Source organism: Dermacentor silvarum, chromosome 2, assembly GCF_013339745.2.
Source record: "Dermacentor silvarum isolate Dsil-2018 chromosome 2, BIME_Dsil_1.4, whole genome shotgun sequence".
Lineage (NCBI taxonomy): Eukaryota > Metazoa > Arthropoda > Arachnida > Ixodida > Ixodidae > Dermacentor > Dermacentor silvarum.
The window spans coordinates 201,176,295-201,192,185 of record NC_051155.1 but is presented as its reverse complement, the minus strand read 5'-3'; the positions used below and the strand labels follow the sequence as shown (position 1 = coordinate 201,192,185).

The 15,891-nt window shown below is 46.7% G+C and overlaps 1 protein-coding gene across 2 annotated transcripts in view; it reads left to right on the top strand.

The window, feature by feature from the left end:
• The first annotated feature begins 4,347 nt into the window (after nt 1-4,347).
• Nucleotides 4,348-15,891, top strand: part of LOC119442448 (protein 5NUC-like) — a 40,790-nt gene continuing 29,246 nt past the window's right edge. For both annotated transcript variants that reach the window (XM_049662176.1, XM_037707338.2), the window contains exon 1: nt 4,348-4,516. The gene's annotated coding sequence lies outside the window, so the exon portion shown is untranslated. The remainder of the gene's footprint in view (nt 4,517-15,891) is intronic.

The following is a 15,891-nucleotide window of genomic DNA, read 5'->3' as shown; positions in this document are numbered from 1 at the left end:
TGTTTCGAATTTAGTTTTTTAGTGATAGAGCTTGCTACCTCGCTAACTTTTAATTATGATTTGGTGTGGAAGCATTTCCGCAACAAAAAAGCGGCAACTAGGCTATATCCCCAAAACAAAAAAAAAAGAATACGGCAAATTGATGTCGTAAAATTAAAATTATTTCCTTAGTTTCGCCGTCACCTCAGCCATCAATCTGCTCCATAATTTGTTTTCATAATGCGAATGACAAAAGTAGTGTGGAAGCATTTCCGCAAAAAAAGCGGAAATTAGTTTATATCCGCAAAACAAAAAAAAACGTCAGATTGATGTCATAAAATTAAAATTATTTCCTTAATTTCGCCGTCACCTCAGCCAGCAATCCGCTCCATAATTTGTTTTCAAAATACGAATGACAAAAGTAGTACCAGACGTACGCTTTCAGACAACACAGCGGTAATGAACTGCTTCCCAGTTTGTGCTGGTGTGGTGTCAAGGAGTTGTATGATCTTGTTTGCCGTGTCAGCGCTTTCTTATCAGCTAATAAATTGTCCAATATCCTAACAAACGTTTTTGTATACTGTTGTATGGTATTATTACATACGCCATTTGGCATTTTTGCTTGTGTCAGTGTAGTGATACACATGCTAGTAGCTCTAAATGCTGAATGAACTGCAGAGACCAGTACAATAACTCCATTCCCATGGCATTGAATTCAAATTAACCTTTCATCACAAGAATGCTTGAAGGATTTCTAAAATGAGCTGGGGCCCAATTCACAAAGCTTTTCGTTTGTAAGTGTTGCTTACCATTGGCCGATTGCTTTCGTTTATATCTCCGACATTGCGATTCGCTGTCATCTTCTATTAGAGTACATAATTTGAGCGTACACTTTTTTTGTCAATACAGGTCCAGATAAGTTTTGTTGTTGTCGTAATGAAATAGCACACTCACCCGATGATACATTCGCTAGTGCGCGCTGCAATTATTAAAGGACACCTGAGGCACGGTCCTCAATAACTCGATTTTTTTTTTCTAATCGCAAATTATTAGGCCATCGATAAAAGCGACGTCGCTCCATGACCATGCACGTTTTTCTGGAACGTATCGTAATTGCGAAAACAAAGTTGTTTTCTCTGTATTCGATTCCAAGCTTGTATTCGGTGAACGTAGGTCCACTGTGCATCATCTTTTCTAATTCGTGGCTCACCGATACAGACGCTCCATACATCAAACGCGAAAGAATCCTGAAATTTTTATAGTGGACTCATGGATGGACTGGATTCCTCGGGAATCGAATCTAGCTTGCATTTTCGCCACATCGCGGTGCCAGCTTCAATTTTTTTTGCCTTTAGTATCTCAACGTTTATTCCTTTTATTATACTGCTTCAAAAGCCAGTCCATTTTCGAGCCACGAAAGCTCTTATGGGCATTTCTAAACTGTGTATCGAGACTTTCTGACAGCTCTGCTCAGGGAACAAAAAGTGCTATGTTGCACAACCATCATTGCTTCAATCTGCTTGCTAAACGATGAACTTTTTATAGCTGTAAAGTAGCAATATGCCTGTAAAGATGAGTTCAGTGCAAATCTAAGAATGCAGCTTCTATCGCCCAAGCGCCCTTGTGACCCATCATGTTCTTGCAATAGCTTTAAAGCTAGTCCACAAGACACACACTGGAGAGGAAATGCGAGAAAACGGCAGCAAAATGTTTAGGTATCCACCTCGTCTTCGTTGAACAAATAGTTTGGAAACGAAAATATCACAAAATGGTAAAAAAAACTGAGCAACAAGAATCGCTGTGTAAGACGGCAAGCAGTAAAAAAGATACCACATGGTAGTACCATAGCGGCAGTGCGGCATGTGGGGTTGCTTCAAAGTTAGAGCACCGGCAACTTTAGTAAAAAAGAAAATCCGGCGGAATCCATATCATGCTGATTGTCGACGTTAATGCGATCAGCATTTAAACAATGCAGCGGAACATGGTACTGTCACCGCCGAAACGTGTCGTGTTGGAGCTGTGTGTTGGAGCCGGGATCTTCTCTTGCGCTTTCCTCTGGACTAGTGCTAAAACTACGTTGAACATCAAAGCACTTCGTTGTGCATATTGCATTCCGATATGTCAGAAACTGTGCTGCATGCATTCATGATTATTGCAAAATGGACATGTGTCCGGCACTTCCCGGTCTTTAATTGCACTAGTGCAATAGTGCAGCAGAGTGAGTTCTTAAAAAAGGTAGTATAGAGGGAGAGAAAGAAAGAATTGGGGTGGAAATGGAGGGAATTTGACCGGAAGAGCGTCTGGTTTGCTACCCTACACTGGATTAAGGATAAGGAGAAATGAAAGACGGAGAGATAAAGCGGAGAGATAAAGCAAAGGTGTGAAAAAAAATAGTGGAAGTGGGGAACGTCTGTGAGAACTATGCTCTCAAAGGCCACTGAATAGGTCACTCGAACGTTAAAACTTTCAAACGGACTTGTGGTGCGACGACTGTATAGGTAGGGTCTCCAGGACTGTCTGCTCCGAAAGCGAACGATCGTCAAGACCGGTCAGCGCGGTCGGTGTATCGGGGACAACAACAAAAAAAAACGCGTTTAATTGTTTTCTCGCTACCACAGCGGTCACAAGCTGCGCTATCCTCCCTTTTGATGCGGAAATGAAATTGTTTCGTGAAAACGATGCCATTAGCATTTTTTTCGTTATTTTAGACGGTTTAAGAAGACTTAGAGGATAGAAGATTAAAATGCCACAAGTAGTTAGGATGCACATGCGGAAGACTTAAGGTCGCGGAAGTACATTATAACCGTAGTGTTTATAAAATACTTTGGCTTTAACCTGGCATACCTGTAGTTATAGCGTCATTAAGTGTATTACATGTATTAAATGTAAGCTTTAATGAACATTCTTGAATAATGTTTACCATGCTTAACCTGTAAACTATGTCTTTTTGCATTCCAAGTCCGACATTTTTTCTTTCGCACACCCGCCAATCAGTGAAGTTATTCTCTTCGGAGTAACAACTAAACAGTCCGAAAAATTACAAGGAAATGTCGATAATGGGCATATGTGCTCATTATCACGCTGTCAGTAAAGTGGCTGCATGCATCAAGCCGAGCGTCAGGTTATGGTTGCTAACATGAAATGACCATGACAAATGAATACAAGTGCTACTGTATCCTTTGCACAAGAAAAGTAAACTGAGTCGCTCGAGTGTTTTTGCCACAACCACATCAAGTCAGTACACCACGAAGCCAATAAAAGCAGAGGGGAAGTTAACTGTGGTTCTAACGGAGATGTTAAAGCAGTAAGGAAAAAGAAAATGAACATGGACAATTGAACACCTTTCCCGTAGGCCGGGAGACCCAGTGTTACGAGGTTGACAAGGAGCGGTGATATGAACGACCGCAACATTCTTTTCGGATGTAGTTTAGAAACACGGCCTACAGAAAGAGAGCGAACCCAAAGTTTCGTTGTATGTGTCAATTCTATATTTTCTACCATACCGGAGGGTATGCGCGCTGGCATACAGCGGTCACATGCTTCTTCTTCTTCTTTCTGGGGTTTTACGTGCCAAAACCAGTTCTGATTATAAGGCACGCCGTAGTGGAGGGTTCAGGATTAATTTTGACCACCTGGGATTCTTTAATGTGCACTACAACGCAAGCGCACGGGCGTTTTTACGTTTCGCTACCATCGAAATGCGGCCGCCGGGGCCGGGATTCGATCCCGCGATCTCGTGTTTAATGCAGTAGAAGCAGTGGTGTTGAAGATGGAGCAACATAATACGAGTGGAAGGTTTCCAACTTCAATAGCGAAATAGCATCGTTTGGTTGACGTGCGATAAAGATGGCAACTTGCTTGCGCTTCCATACAGCGACGATTTTGAGTCGGACGTTCAAATTATGCATGATGCCGCTTAATTGCCGTAAATTATTCTTATATGTAAAAGGTTGAGAATCCGAACCAGAAATTTGTCGATAAATGTTTAGATAAATTATCCATGTAAAAATGTTTAGCTACTCAACGTAGCCATTGTCTTCTTGTGCACCTAACGTAATTAAAAACTCCGTGCACACTAAAGTCTAGCGAAAGTTCCGTCTACACATGAGAATAATATTTTGCTGAATCGCACCTAACGACCTGCATATATTGCGGATGCAGTACTAACCAAATGGTAATCTTTAGAAAAGAACACCGAGAGGGGATCGAAAAGGTTAGTAGATGCGACAGGCATCGGTCGGCGCTACGTTTTTGTAGCCTTTTGAGCGCTGTCGCTGTCCTGTTTTGGCGTTTGTGTTATTGAACTTCAAAAAGGGCAGCTTGGGATATTGTACAGCTGTCCGCACTCGGTGTACTCATCAAGTCTCCCACAAGTCACCTACGTCGGACACAATTTCTTCTTACTCGCAGCTCCTCCCTGACGACGGCATAGCTTTCTGTGATAGCTTGAGACGCGGTAAGTATCATAGTGAGATGATATCTAAGTGCTAGTCCACCATATATTGGCGCGCGCCTGACGGACACCTCTACTAAAAAGGTAAGCCCACTTATGTATCGGACGTCGAAGCCTTGCGTTTTTTATCTCATATTTGAAGTTTATATTCAGTCATTCAGGTAACACAAACTTGGCGTTTGCAGGCTTTAAGCATATTCTGTTTCTGACCAATAATGAAAAGGTATAGTTTCCCACAATGCCCATGTGTACACATGCAGGGACGTTGAAAGACCACAAAGATTTTGTAATAAAAAAGTATTCTAGTACATGAATTTGCCGAGAGAGATCTCTAAACGAACCATGGGAAATAAGCTACGCATATTCTTGGCTGAACATTTTTTGCGATCATATTGACGAAGTAATATCGGCCATAGAAAGAAACCTTGGTGAGTTCTTACAATATCGTGTAGCAGTAGGCGGGGCTGCTCACGCAATCGTTGACGCTGTACTCTTTTGTTTTTTGTTTGTCTCCCTTTTTTCTTCTTCTTTTTCTTTTTTTCTTCTTTTTTCGGTTTTTTTTTTCTTGCATTGTTAGCTATGTAGCTCCCGTCCTCCCTTCGCACATAGCCTGCACGCAATGTTTCTGAGGATCGTGCACCTTTCACAGATTCAAAAGGAGAGCTGAATGCTGGCTTATGGGAGACTCCTGTTCTCAACTGGTATAGTACAAGGGAGATGTACGCGATGGTGACCGCTACAGCGGGTCGACGTGCACTGGCACAATCCGCCATCATCATCGCTTTGTCCCGCTTCGGGCCCTTTCGCCCGGGATCTCTGGCCCCACCATCTCCATTTTCTCGTGCTCACGAGCGTCGAGTGGCTTGATCACAGTCCTGCTTTTTCGGCACAATCCAATCTGAAGCATACTTCAGACGCGGACGGCAAGCGTCAGCGCGCCGCAGTTGTTGCTCGAGCGCTTCTGCTTTAGTGTGCAGCATGTCCCCTCATCATTCCTATTCAAATTATTTTTTGTGTACGATTTGTTGGAATGTTCCAATTTTCTAAGATTGGAACTTGGTGGTTGTCTCGCAGTACATCTGTATAAAGCTTTATGACTCCACAGGCGCAGAGCACCCACGAAGGGGCACAAAATTCCAGCTCTGCAAAAAAAAAAAAAAATACAGAGCACAAGGACGGAAAGCGTGAGGATTTCAGTATTTCGCCGAGTTTGCTTATATACAATTATTTAAAACAATGCCGAGGTCAACAAGAAGGCTCTCAAGTGTGACTGCCAGCAATAGATGCCGTAATCGATAGAGCAACAAAAAAAAGGCGCAGTTTCGCCAGAAAGGTTAAGCATTAATTGCGACATCAAATCTTTAGACAGCTATATGAAGTTTACTAAAATATGTACTAAATTAACAAGCACGGTGTCAAGCGCGCACAGGAAAACATGAGCACATCTCACTCGATGACTGTGGACACTGCCTGCGTGAGGAAGACGGCCGCAGCAGCGAGCGAGTTGCCTTTCCTGCTGCCTCTCGCTTGAACGCGAACTAAGCGGCGAGAACACAGGGCACACCAAACCATCAGTCCTAGGCGCGCCAAGAGTGTATCGTTTTAAAGATCGCTTTTATTATAGGGCCCGCTTGGCCGTGCCATATGCAGTCGCCGCCGCCAAAGTAAACCACCCCCCTCCGCCCCCCGGTGCCTTGCGCGCGTGGGAGACGATGACGCGCTTCCTCCCCACCTGCCTCCCACGCACGCTCGAGACCGAGCGACCATCCTAGGCTCACCCTCGCACGCTTTCACTCGCACATACAGCATACGGCGCACGGCGGCGATGTTATCGCACTTGGATTTTATACGGAACATCACGGTGACGGCAGAAATGCGCTTGGCATTAATGCCACGCAAGCGTCAACCGGACCGCCCCGCATGAGATCCTAGACACGTCCCATACACCCACATCAGAAGAGAAAACAGAAACCATACCACGTATAATTACAAAGCACTACTGCAGCACTATCGGCTTGGATGCAGGACATGCCCCTCCACGATATCCAAAGCTAAAAAGAGGCGAAAGCACCGACTACAGGCAACTCCAGAGTAACACCCCCACACATGGCATCTCATTGCATCATATACAACCGACGCTATACACCTGCACCTGCCCAGATTGCAATGTGCCAGACACCCTGGCACACCTTCTACTGCAATGCAAGCAGACCCGAACAAGCATTACAGCGACGCAACCAGCAGCAGCAGACGCATACTCAAACCTCCTCACTTAAACGTTGGAGGCTGCGATCCCCAAGCCGAACCTGGTCGACCGGAGCCAACTCGTCGCCTGAGCCCGGTGGGCGCTCCAGGCAAGAGGGTTCCTGGAATAAGGGACCCCCCCCCCCCCCCCCCACCTCGAGTGACAGTTGACTGTTTCAATAAAGGTTTATTCTTGTCATGTCAATAAAAGGAGGACGGCCTCTCTGCATGGTCCCTCTGCATCTGTGGCAAGAGCATTCCCATAAATACAGCTATACCTCGCAGGCACGTATAACATGGTAACGGAGAAACCGTCTTTCTGATGACGGTTTCTCCGTTTAGCTGCGTTTCATAAAAATTTAAAATCTAGTGACTGTTGGTAGCGAATTCTTTATGTAGGCCATAGATCTTTTTTTATAAAAATTGCTGAAAATCGAATAATTTCAGAAAACGAAAGTATTACGTGCACAACTCCGTAGCTCAGCAATGGAAAAGGATATCACAGTTCTGCGAATTGCGTCTCATATAACATCTAAAGCGCACGAATTTGACCTTGCGTGAATTTGTTGCAATGTTTACGAGGTCTTTGCAAAAGTAGGTGATGCTGGTGCAGCACAGGGGGTTAGCTTTGCATACATAGCCGGCAATTGTTCCGCCTGAGCCTCCTGTTAGTTGAGATCAGGGATGTGTCACCAGGGGTCGAATATCCCCGTGTATCGCATAAAGGCAATCAGCAGTCGTTGCACTCTCTTCCTGATGGCCGCGGGCCCTCCGGGGAAAACGACGTCTTCAAAGCTCCTGTGTGAAAGACCATTCCTTTGCAGGCTGTCGACCATCGCTTTTCTTTCTGTGTCGAACTGCGGGCATAGCCAAATGAAATGTTCAATGTCACAGATATCACTACAGAAGCTACAGAGTGGGGAAGTGGATCGCTCTGTACGTGGAGTCGCTTCTGACGTGGTACAACAGCATTGCTTCTTCGCGAGTAAGTCCATGGGTCACACAGGCTTGGTCTGGAGCGTGTGTGACCCATGGACTTACCCATAACTCTGCATCGAAAATGGACATTGCTGTTCTGTAAACTGCATCCGTTAGAGTATATAAAGCGGGAAAATTTGTTTATTACGCATTACTCTCAAATACAGCACTGGTATGTGAGTAGTTCTCACTTATTAGTGCTGCATTTGAAAGCAATGTGTAATAATCAATTTTGTACGCTTTAGGTCTTCTAAAGGATGCAGTTTACAGAACTGCAATGTCCATTTTCGATGCAGAGTTATGGGTTTGAAAACTTCGAGCTTCTATTTTCTCTAATTTACAAAATTTTGACACTTGTAAGAAAATCGAGGGCTTAACTCAATATGCTTCTTCCAACCATCACAAGAATTTAACATTCTCGCTAAAATTCAACAAATGTTATTGAAGTCGGTACAGAAGTTGCTTCACAAAAGTATTTCTGCGTTATACGGGTACAGACGACTTCCGTTAATTCGACTTTGACGGTGCTTTTGAAATTTATCGAATTAAACAAGTTGCAGAAAAAATACCAAAACACACCGCTGATTCAGTTGGCAATATTAGCCCGGTTTTAACACGCCCCCGAATCAAACGCGTGCCCACTTTTTATGCTTACAGTAGCAAATACGTAGAAATTACATGAAAGCTACTATACAAAGTAGAAATCTAGCGCGCACCTGAAATAATAGGAAAAAAATGAGCAAGAGTGTAATATGTGTTGCACAATGGCAACCGATGTTGTAAGTCAGCTGCGCCGCAATAAACAGCTGTTATGCGGTAAATCATACGAACGCCGCGAACGCAGTCTTGTAATATCCGATTGCACCCCGAAAAGAATTTTCGGTCCAATTTGATCTAAAAATATCACGCGCTGTAATCTGGTAAATACTGTAATCGGACATATGCCCTATGGTTGTTCCTTGGAAATCTTCATAGGGCAGGCCAAAAATGGCCTTTTTTCGGCGGGAGATGATTCGTATTCAATGCATGCCCTGTCGCCCAAGTTCGTGCGCGTGGGTGATGATTGGTCAAGTTCGAATTATCCGTCGAAAGACAATTTTTAGATATAAATAACGAAAGTTTGGTCCTATAAAAATGCACGGGCACTGGCCGGAATTCTCACTCGGGATCTAATTAACCAAAAAAAATTAATTAACCGGAGTCGAAATAATAGAAATCTACTGTATTTGAATAGTTGAAATCAAAGTTGGTCCCGAGCAAAAGCTTCCTCCTAAGGTGAAATTGATGTAAGCTTGTAGATTAGTCAATGAAGAGAATTTCAACGGCTGCTGCATGCAGCGTTCGAGGCCTTCTGTGTCACTGCCAGCAATAGTCTGTCGGATGCTGGCTTGAACAAGTACTTAGAGTTGTGTGATTTCTTTATATAAAATACAATCCAAGTGGTTAGGCAGGTTTAAGGACTTCAGTTCTCCAGTCACGTACTTCAAGACGGAAGGACATATAAGCCGGCCGAGCAGCCTACGCCCGGACCACCAATGGACAACTGGGCTAGAAAGCCACCCTACGATTCATTTCCTTCATTTTGCTCATTAAGTACTATTTCTTTGTCTCTCTCTCTCTCTCTCTCTCTTGAGCCGTTTCACACACAATGGACCACGCATCTAAATCATAGCGCGATAGCCCGTCGCATTGGACGAGTGGTTGCTCACGCTTCCCTCGACTCAACAAGCTTCGTGGGCAAACATCGTTTGCTGCCTCGTACGTGCTTCCGGTTCATGATCCTTCTCCTATGAGTTGCAGTGAACCCATACTAATTTTCTTATAAAATGGGGCGGCGCTTTTCTATTTACATTGTATTTATAATTGCCCAAGAAAAAACAGCAGATTTGTGCGACCTTGAAGAATCACAAACCCATTTCCAGCGAAGCTGTCTGTCTCCTTCGAGCAGCTGCAATAAGCACTCCGGTGGCCAGTAATTAAACCTCGTACTCAAAAACATTTCCCGCGTATGACTAGCCGGTTTCAAACCTTGCCCGCATTATAAAACGCTTTCAAACACTTGTTCACAATTTTTTTTACAAACGCAGTAATTTATCCAGACACATTTTACTTCGTGAGAACATTGGCCTTAATGTTCTCCCCATTTTGAATAAATTTGAGTTCGGTGGCATTTCTTGTTCCCCCGGGCCAGCGGTTTAAATTTCGCGTCGTTCGCACACATATAGCACTCCTGAGTGATTGCAATCGTAACTTTTTGCCTGAGTCGCATTAAATCTACATACCTTGAGCTTTGTCTATTTATCTCCCATAAGATTGCCCTCATATTCGCCGTATATTAACAGTGTCATGTTTAATTAATCGAGGACACCGGAGAAACCTACTACAAAAGTCGTAGAATACATGAAAATAGAGAAAACATGAGAAAGCATTAATTGTTTCGATCTTCCCAATAGAATTAGAAGCGTTTTGATGTTTTAACACACATTAGACTTAAGATGCCAGTCATTTTCGAAGAATGTAAATTTGATGTGACATAGATTTATCTCAAGACACTGGGGAAGATAACGTAAAATGGTGCAATAGCTCGTTTGGGCACTTTCTAAAAGAAGTTTTTAGGAAAGGCTTTATTTGATCCACGCATATTTAACTTCACATACTAATTTTACAGTAGTGTTCCCCTATTTCCGATAAATTTGGTTTAGGTGGCGTTTACAGTTTTCAAAGGGTAACGGGATAAATTACGCATCACTCGTCAAACACACTTCAAGGCTCCGGGGTGTTTGCAAACGTAAATAATTGCAAAAGGCAAAATTCACCCAGTTACTTTAATGTAAAGAAGTGTGGCCATCCTCGGTGCTCTCAAAGAAAGATCACATAGAGAGACAGCCATGAATACATAGAAACATCCAACCAGTGGGGCCGACCTCTTCGAGAGCAGTGGGGATGGCTTAAAATGTAACCTTGTCGTACGCCCCTTTGATATCGAGCAAAAAGAAGCGTACATACATTTTCATCCCTTTGGGGTTGAACGTAGGTAACCAGGGCGACATCATCAATCGATGAGCGGCCATGTCGGAAGCCTGCCATGGCATCTCGGTAGACGCTGTGGTATTCAAAGTACCACTCCAGGCGTCCGAGGATCATCCTCTCCATCACTTTCCCCACACAGCACTCCAATGCAATCGAGCGATACGATGAAAGCTGCAACGGAGACTTGCAATCCTTCATTAACGGAACTACACGACTAGTCTTCCAGCTTGTGGGGAGTGTGCCAGCTCGGTGCGACAGGTGGATGTCATAAGCTGGGTGTCATAATTAACAGATATCATCTCATAGAGCCCCCATGTATTGTACATGAAAAAGCGGTTGACAGGCATCTGTCATATTTTGAATTTCTTCGCCGGAAATGCCTGGAGAATGTCCACAAGTGCTATGCTTCAACTATATGGGGCACTTTTTCTCGGCTTTTTGCGGTACAGCTTGACAGAGACAACAGACATCTCACGGAGCCCCTATGTATTGTACATGAAATAGTGGTTGACAGGCATATGTCACCTTTCGAAGTTTTTCACTGGAAGTTCCAGAGTAATGTTCACAAGCGCTATGTCTCAACTATATAGGGTACTTTTTCTCCGTTTTTTGCGGTACAACTTGACCGAGAGAAGAGACATCCCATGGAGCCCCCATGTATTTTACATGAAACAGTGGTTGACAAGCTTATCTGTCACCTTTTGAAGTTCTTCAATGGAAAGCCCTGGGGAATGCCCACAAGAGCCATGCTTCCACTATATAGGATACTTTTTGGCGGCTTTTGTGGGCAGCTTGCACTACTTGTGCAAGGTTGGAGTAAACAGCGGAGCTCGTGATCGACCTAGCTTCTTCCAGGTTTTGCTATACTTGGCTAAGTTCTGCTAGGAAATGATAAGTGCTGCTAGGCATGGTATTGCATAAGTGCGACTAGCATGGCTAGCCGCCGGCCCGTAGATTCTCGCTTGGCCACACGACGCGCTTCAAGATGAGCGCCTTCTTCGGGTGTCCGGTTCTTTGATCGTCCCATGTCAAAGCTGCATGCACTCGCCACAAAGTCAACGAAAGTTCTGCCGCCGACGCGGCGACTCCAAGATTTCTCTTCCCGATGACATCACGGCCAAGTTGTTCCTCCACACTTGCCGGGACGTGGCTGGCCAAAACCTGCCAAGCCGCCGCCGGAGGCGCCTGCTGCAGTCACGGACACCGCGCGCGTTCGGCGCAAACGCGGGGAAACGCGGACGGCGTCGGCATCAGCTCTGCGCGTTGCCTTGTTGGTGCTGCTACGTTGGTGCTGATTGCTGGTGCTGCTGCTGGGGAGTGGATGAGAGGCAATAAGAGAGTAATAGAATGGGGCGGCGCTTTTCTGAGTAGTAGTAGTAGTAGAGGTTGAGGAAAAGAGAAAAGATGCATGTTTCTGCAGCCCTTATAGGGAGCACGGCTCAGCATCTGAGGGACGGGGAAAGGGGGATAGAAAGTAAGAAAAGTGGAAGAAGGGGAGGGAGAGGGTATTCGTCATCGTCTCGGGCAGGGTGCCCTTACAGTCGGTCAGCCAGCATCGAATAGGCAAGGTAGCAGAGTACGGCCTTGAATACCCTGCTGCAACTGCGGACTGGGAAGAGCAGGTCCGTGCTGGAGGCTGAAGGCAGGCCCATGCGGCGTAGTTGAACCACCATGGTGGCTCGGTGTCGGTTGAGTGCGGGGCAGAAACATAGGAGGTGCTTCAGTTTTATTACGATAGCAATTATATGGACACTTCAACCGGATTTCTGCCGTCGGCGTCGCCGTCGTCGTCGCCGCCGTCGCCGTCGCCGTGAGGTTCCCTATAGATAAAATCTTCGCCGCGCGCCGTATGCCCGAGCAGAAGCGTGCGGGGACGCGCGCTTTCACGGAGAGCGAACGCACTCATCTCCCACGCGCAAGCAAGGAAGCAGGAAGCCAGCGCCGGAGGGAGCGGGGGGGCACTACTACTCTGCCAACAACCGCGCTCGTCGCTCGTCCGCACCGTCTCTTATCTCCACACGGCTCTGACCTTTATGCGCCGTGCATTCGCCGCTCAGTTTCCGTTGAAGCGATAGACCGCACGTACCTTCGCCGCTGCGGCGTTTGCGCTTGCTGCCAGCGTTTTGACAGTCGTTGTCTGCGGTCATTCAGTGTGATCTATTCATGTTTGTTTGTGCGCGCTCGTTTGTTTGTGCGCGCTCACACCACGCTTGTTCATTCAGTTAGTAATAGTCGGGCCACATTTTCCAGCGCACGCTACACATGCAATGCTGCCCGGATCGGCAGTGCAGCGCTACAGGTGTGTCCCTTCGCACGCGCTGCCCACGGGAAGCGCTTCTCATCAACACCACCGTTTCACACGCGCCTTCTCATGATCATCGAGTCTCTCTTCATGTCGGTCTACTTACGCCGCAGCACACCTGCTTACTTAATCAGCTCATGTTTACTACAATTCATATTGCTACCAAAGCCGCTCACCTTACTTCGTATGGCATTGCTGTGTTGCTATCGCATTCATTGCTTCGCCCTTAGGGCGAAACTGTGACATTTTTTCATCTGCCCCGCACTGTGTGCAGGCTAGTGAGTCAGTACTACATACGCGGAAGCTCCGGGTGGCAGTCCAGCAGCAGCCAATCCGTAGCCGTAGCATGAGGGATCTCTCCCTCCTTGTCAGTCCCCGGTCTGGCAGCCGTGTCGGGGGACTCCGCATCGCCACGCGTGCGTCGGGGTGAAAGCTCAGCAGCAGTTGCTGCAAGGTGCTCCTGGAGTAGTCTGAGGCAATGACTGCAAGCCTGATCACCGTGTCCATGCCGTGTGCCTCCTTTGCCAAGGCATCTGCCTCTTCATTGACCGGGATTCCCACGTGTACAGGGATCCAGTGCAACGAAACATCGGTGCCACTGGCGTGGAGGGCGTGAAGCTTTGTTACCAAGAGGGCTGCACTAAGGCCAGCCCTCTCCGGGAGACACACGGCCTGGAGAGCTGCTCTTGAGTCGCTGGCCATCGCCACAGGTACTCCAGGAGGGTCTGCTGCCAGCAGGTCTGCGGCCAGGTGAAGGCCCGCCATCTCAGCAGCAGTGGAGCTGGCCGAGATGGAGAGCCGGCAAGTCGATGCCCTGCCGAGCGCGGGGGCCCCTCAGGCTGCAGTGGCTGAGCCGGTGTCGGGGAGGACGGAGCCGTCCAATATATGAGCAGTCTCCCTCCCAGCTCTTCCTCCAGCTTAGAGGTGGCCACCTGCAGGAGTGTGCAGCTGAAAGAACAGAGCTTGGAGTGTCCCTCCAGCGAGGTGCAGATGACCGAGGGCCTCTCGTGCAGTGGTGGGAGTCGCACCGCTGGAGGTACCTGGCCGACCACTGTCTGGTAGATCTCGACCAGGCTACAGTGGCTAGAATGGGGAAGTGTGACGAGCGGCGAGCAGCGCCAACGGGGCGCATTGAAGCCGCTGGTAGGGAACCGCGAGGGGGCGCGCGCTGTCGTTGACACGTAGGGTGCCTAGATGCCATAGCCGCCGGCGCTGGCATCGAGTAGGGAGCCTACATGCAAGCGCTGTTTTAAAACAGCGCTTGCATGTAGGCTCCCTAGCATCGACGCACCCTATTGACACGTCGCCCGATGCGAGTCGCACCGGCTCTGCAGCTTCAGTGACGCCGCCCGCCCTGATCTGTGGAAAGTTACGTTCGTTTCTTTTTGTGCTGCAGCAAGTCTATATGTGTACTAATGGTGCGAAAACATTGTTTCGTGTCTGGATGCTACTATCGTACTGCTGCCCAATTTTTGCTCACCGTGAACTGTCTTAGTTTCTACGATTTGGTCAAAGCTCCAAGCAGTGGCAACAGTGAAGGGGGCGATCTGACACTTCTCATCAGCATTGGGGATGTAGACCATGAACTGGACGCACTGCTGGATAGTGGGAAGGTTGAATAAGCTTCTCACGTGATATAGAAGTCCACAATGCTTTATTTACGCAGTATATATAGAAGCACACGGACGGTGAGACGGAACACAGCGCTAACTACTGTGTTAGCGCTGTGCTCGCGATCTACTCTCGTCCAATAAACACTCAGTTGTTAGCACTGTGTTCTGTCTGTTGATTTCACCGTCTGTGTGCTTCTATATACTGCGTAAATAATTTCATACCAACTAGCCCACCAGTCTGTCTTTTTGAATCCGCAATGCTACCCGACCATGATTACCCTGAAAAGATGAGCGACTCGTGGCAAGTCTTCTTCATGACAGGGTAAATACCCTGTAGTCTGTGTGCAAGAAATGTTCTGACGAGCTCCTTGTTGCCACCGGCCAAGCCGTCGAACAGGTGGCGATGTTCAAGTTCTCTTTCAATGAGGGCCTCATTCACCCTTCGGATAAACTCTTCTCATTTGTAAAGACGCCCTTGAAACCACTGTTTTCGATGTGGTTCAATTACAACGAGCTGCACAGTGATAGCTTGGAAGCTTGTCTACTGTGTGCACAAAAACGACGTCATATTGGGCTGTGCACCGCATGGCCCCAGCCTTACCAAGTTACAAAATTATTTTTCGTCGTCCGTTTTCCCTTCTACACGAAGGCGCTCAACAAAGAGAGAGTCTTGTCACAGTCGCGTCACATAGCAGAGAATAACATAAGGCTGACAACTTTCTGTTTGAACTGTTTGTGAACAATTTAAAACATTTTTTTTTTTCTCGTGAGAAAGGAAGCACCAGATCAGGTGCGTAGCGTAGCAAAAAATAATCGATGACGGAGAATGGTCTGTTTTAAACGGATTGTGAGCCACTCTTCAAAAATTAGTTGTTTGCGTAAACAGTGCATGCGTCAAAAAGTAAAATATTTGCTTCCGAGTTACCACTGGGAATTTTCTTGCTTTGCCTTCGATTAGGTGCCAGTCGGAGTAAATCGTCTAAAGCAAGGTACATTCTAGCATCGACACGCGCTCAATCTGATTGTTACTTTGGCGCCTTTCAATTACGAAAGAGCTAGCATAGCCACTCTATCGCCATTTGCTCCCATGCACGAGCGAGAATATATATCACGAAGCTTTCATTTTTTGTTAATGCATAGTCGGCTGCGCGCGCGGACGATCGCGTTCCACGCAGCGCCCTTGCACTGCAGCTGCTGGCCGCCGTCGTGGCCGACGTGATGATGATGATGGTTTATTGGCATCCAAGTTACCTATTGGCATCCCCGTTTCCAAATATTGGCATCCCCGTTAC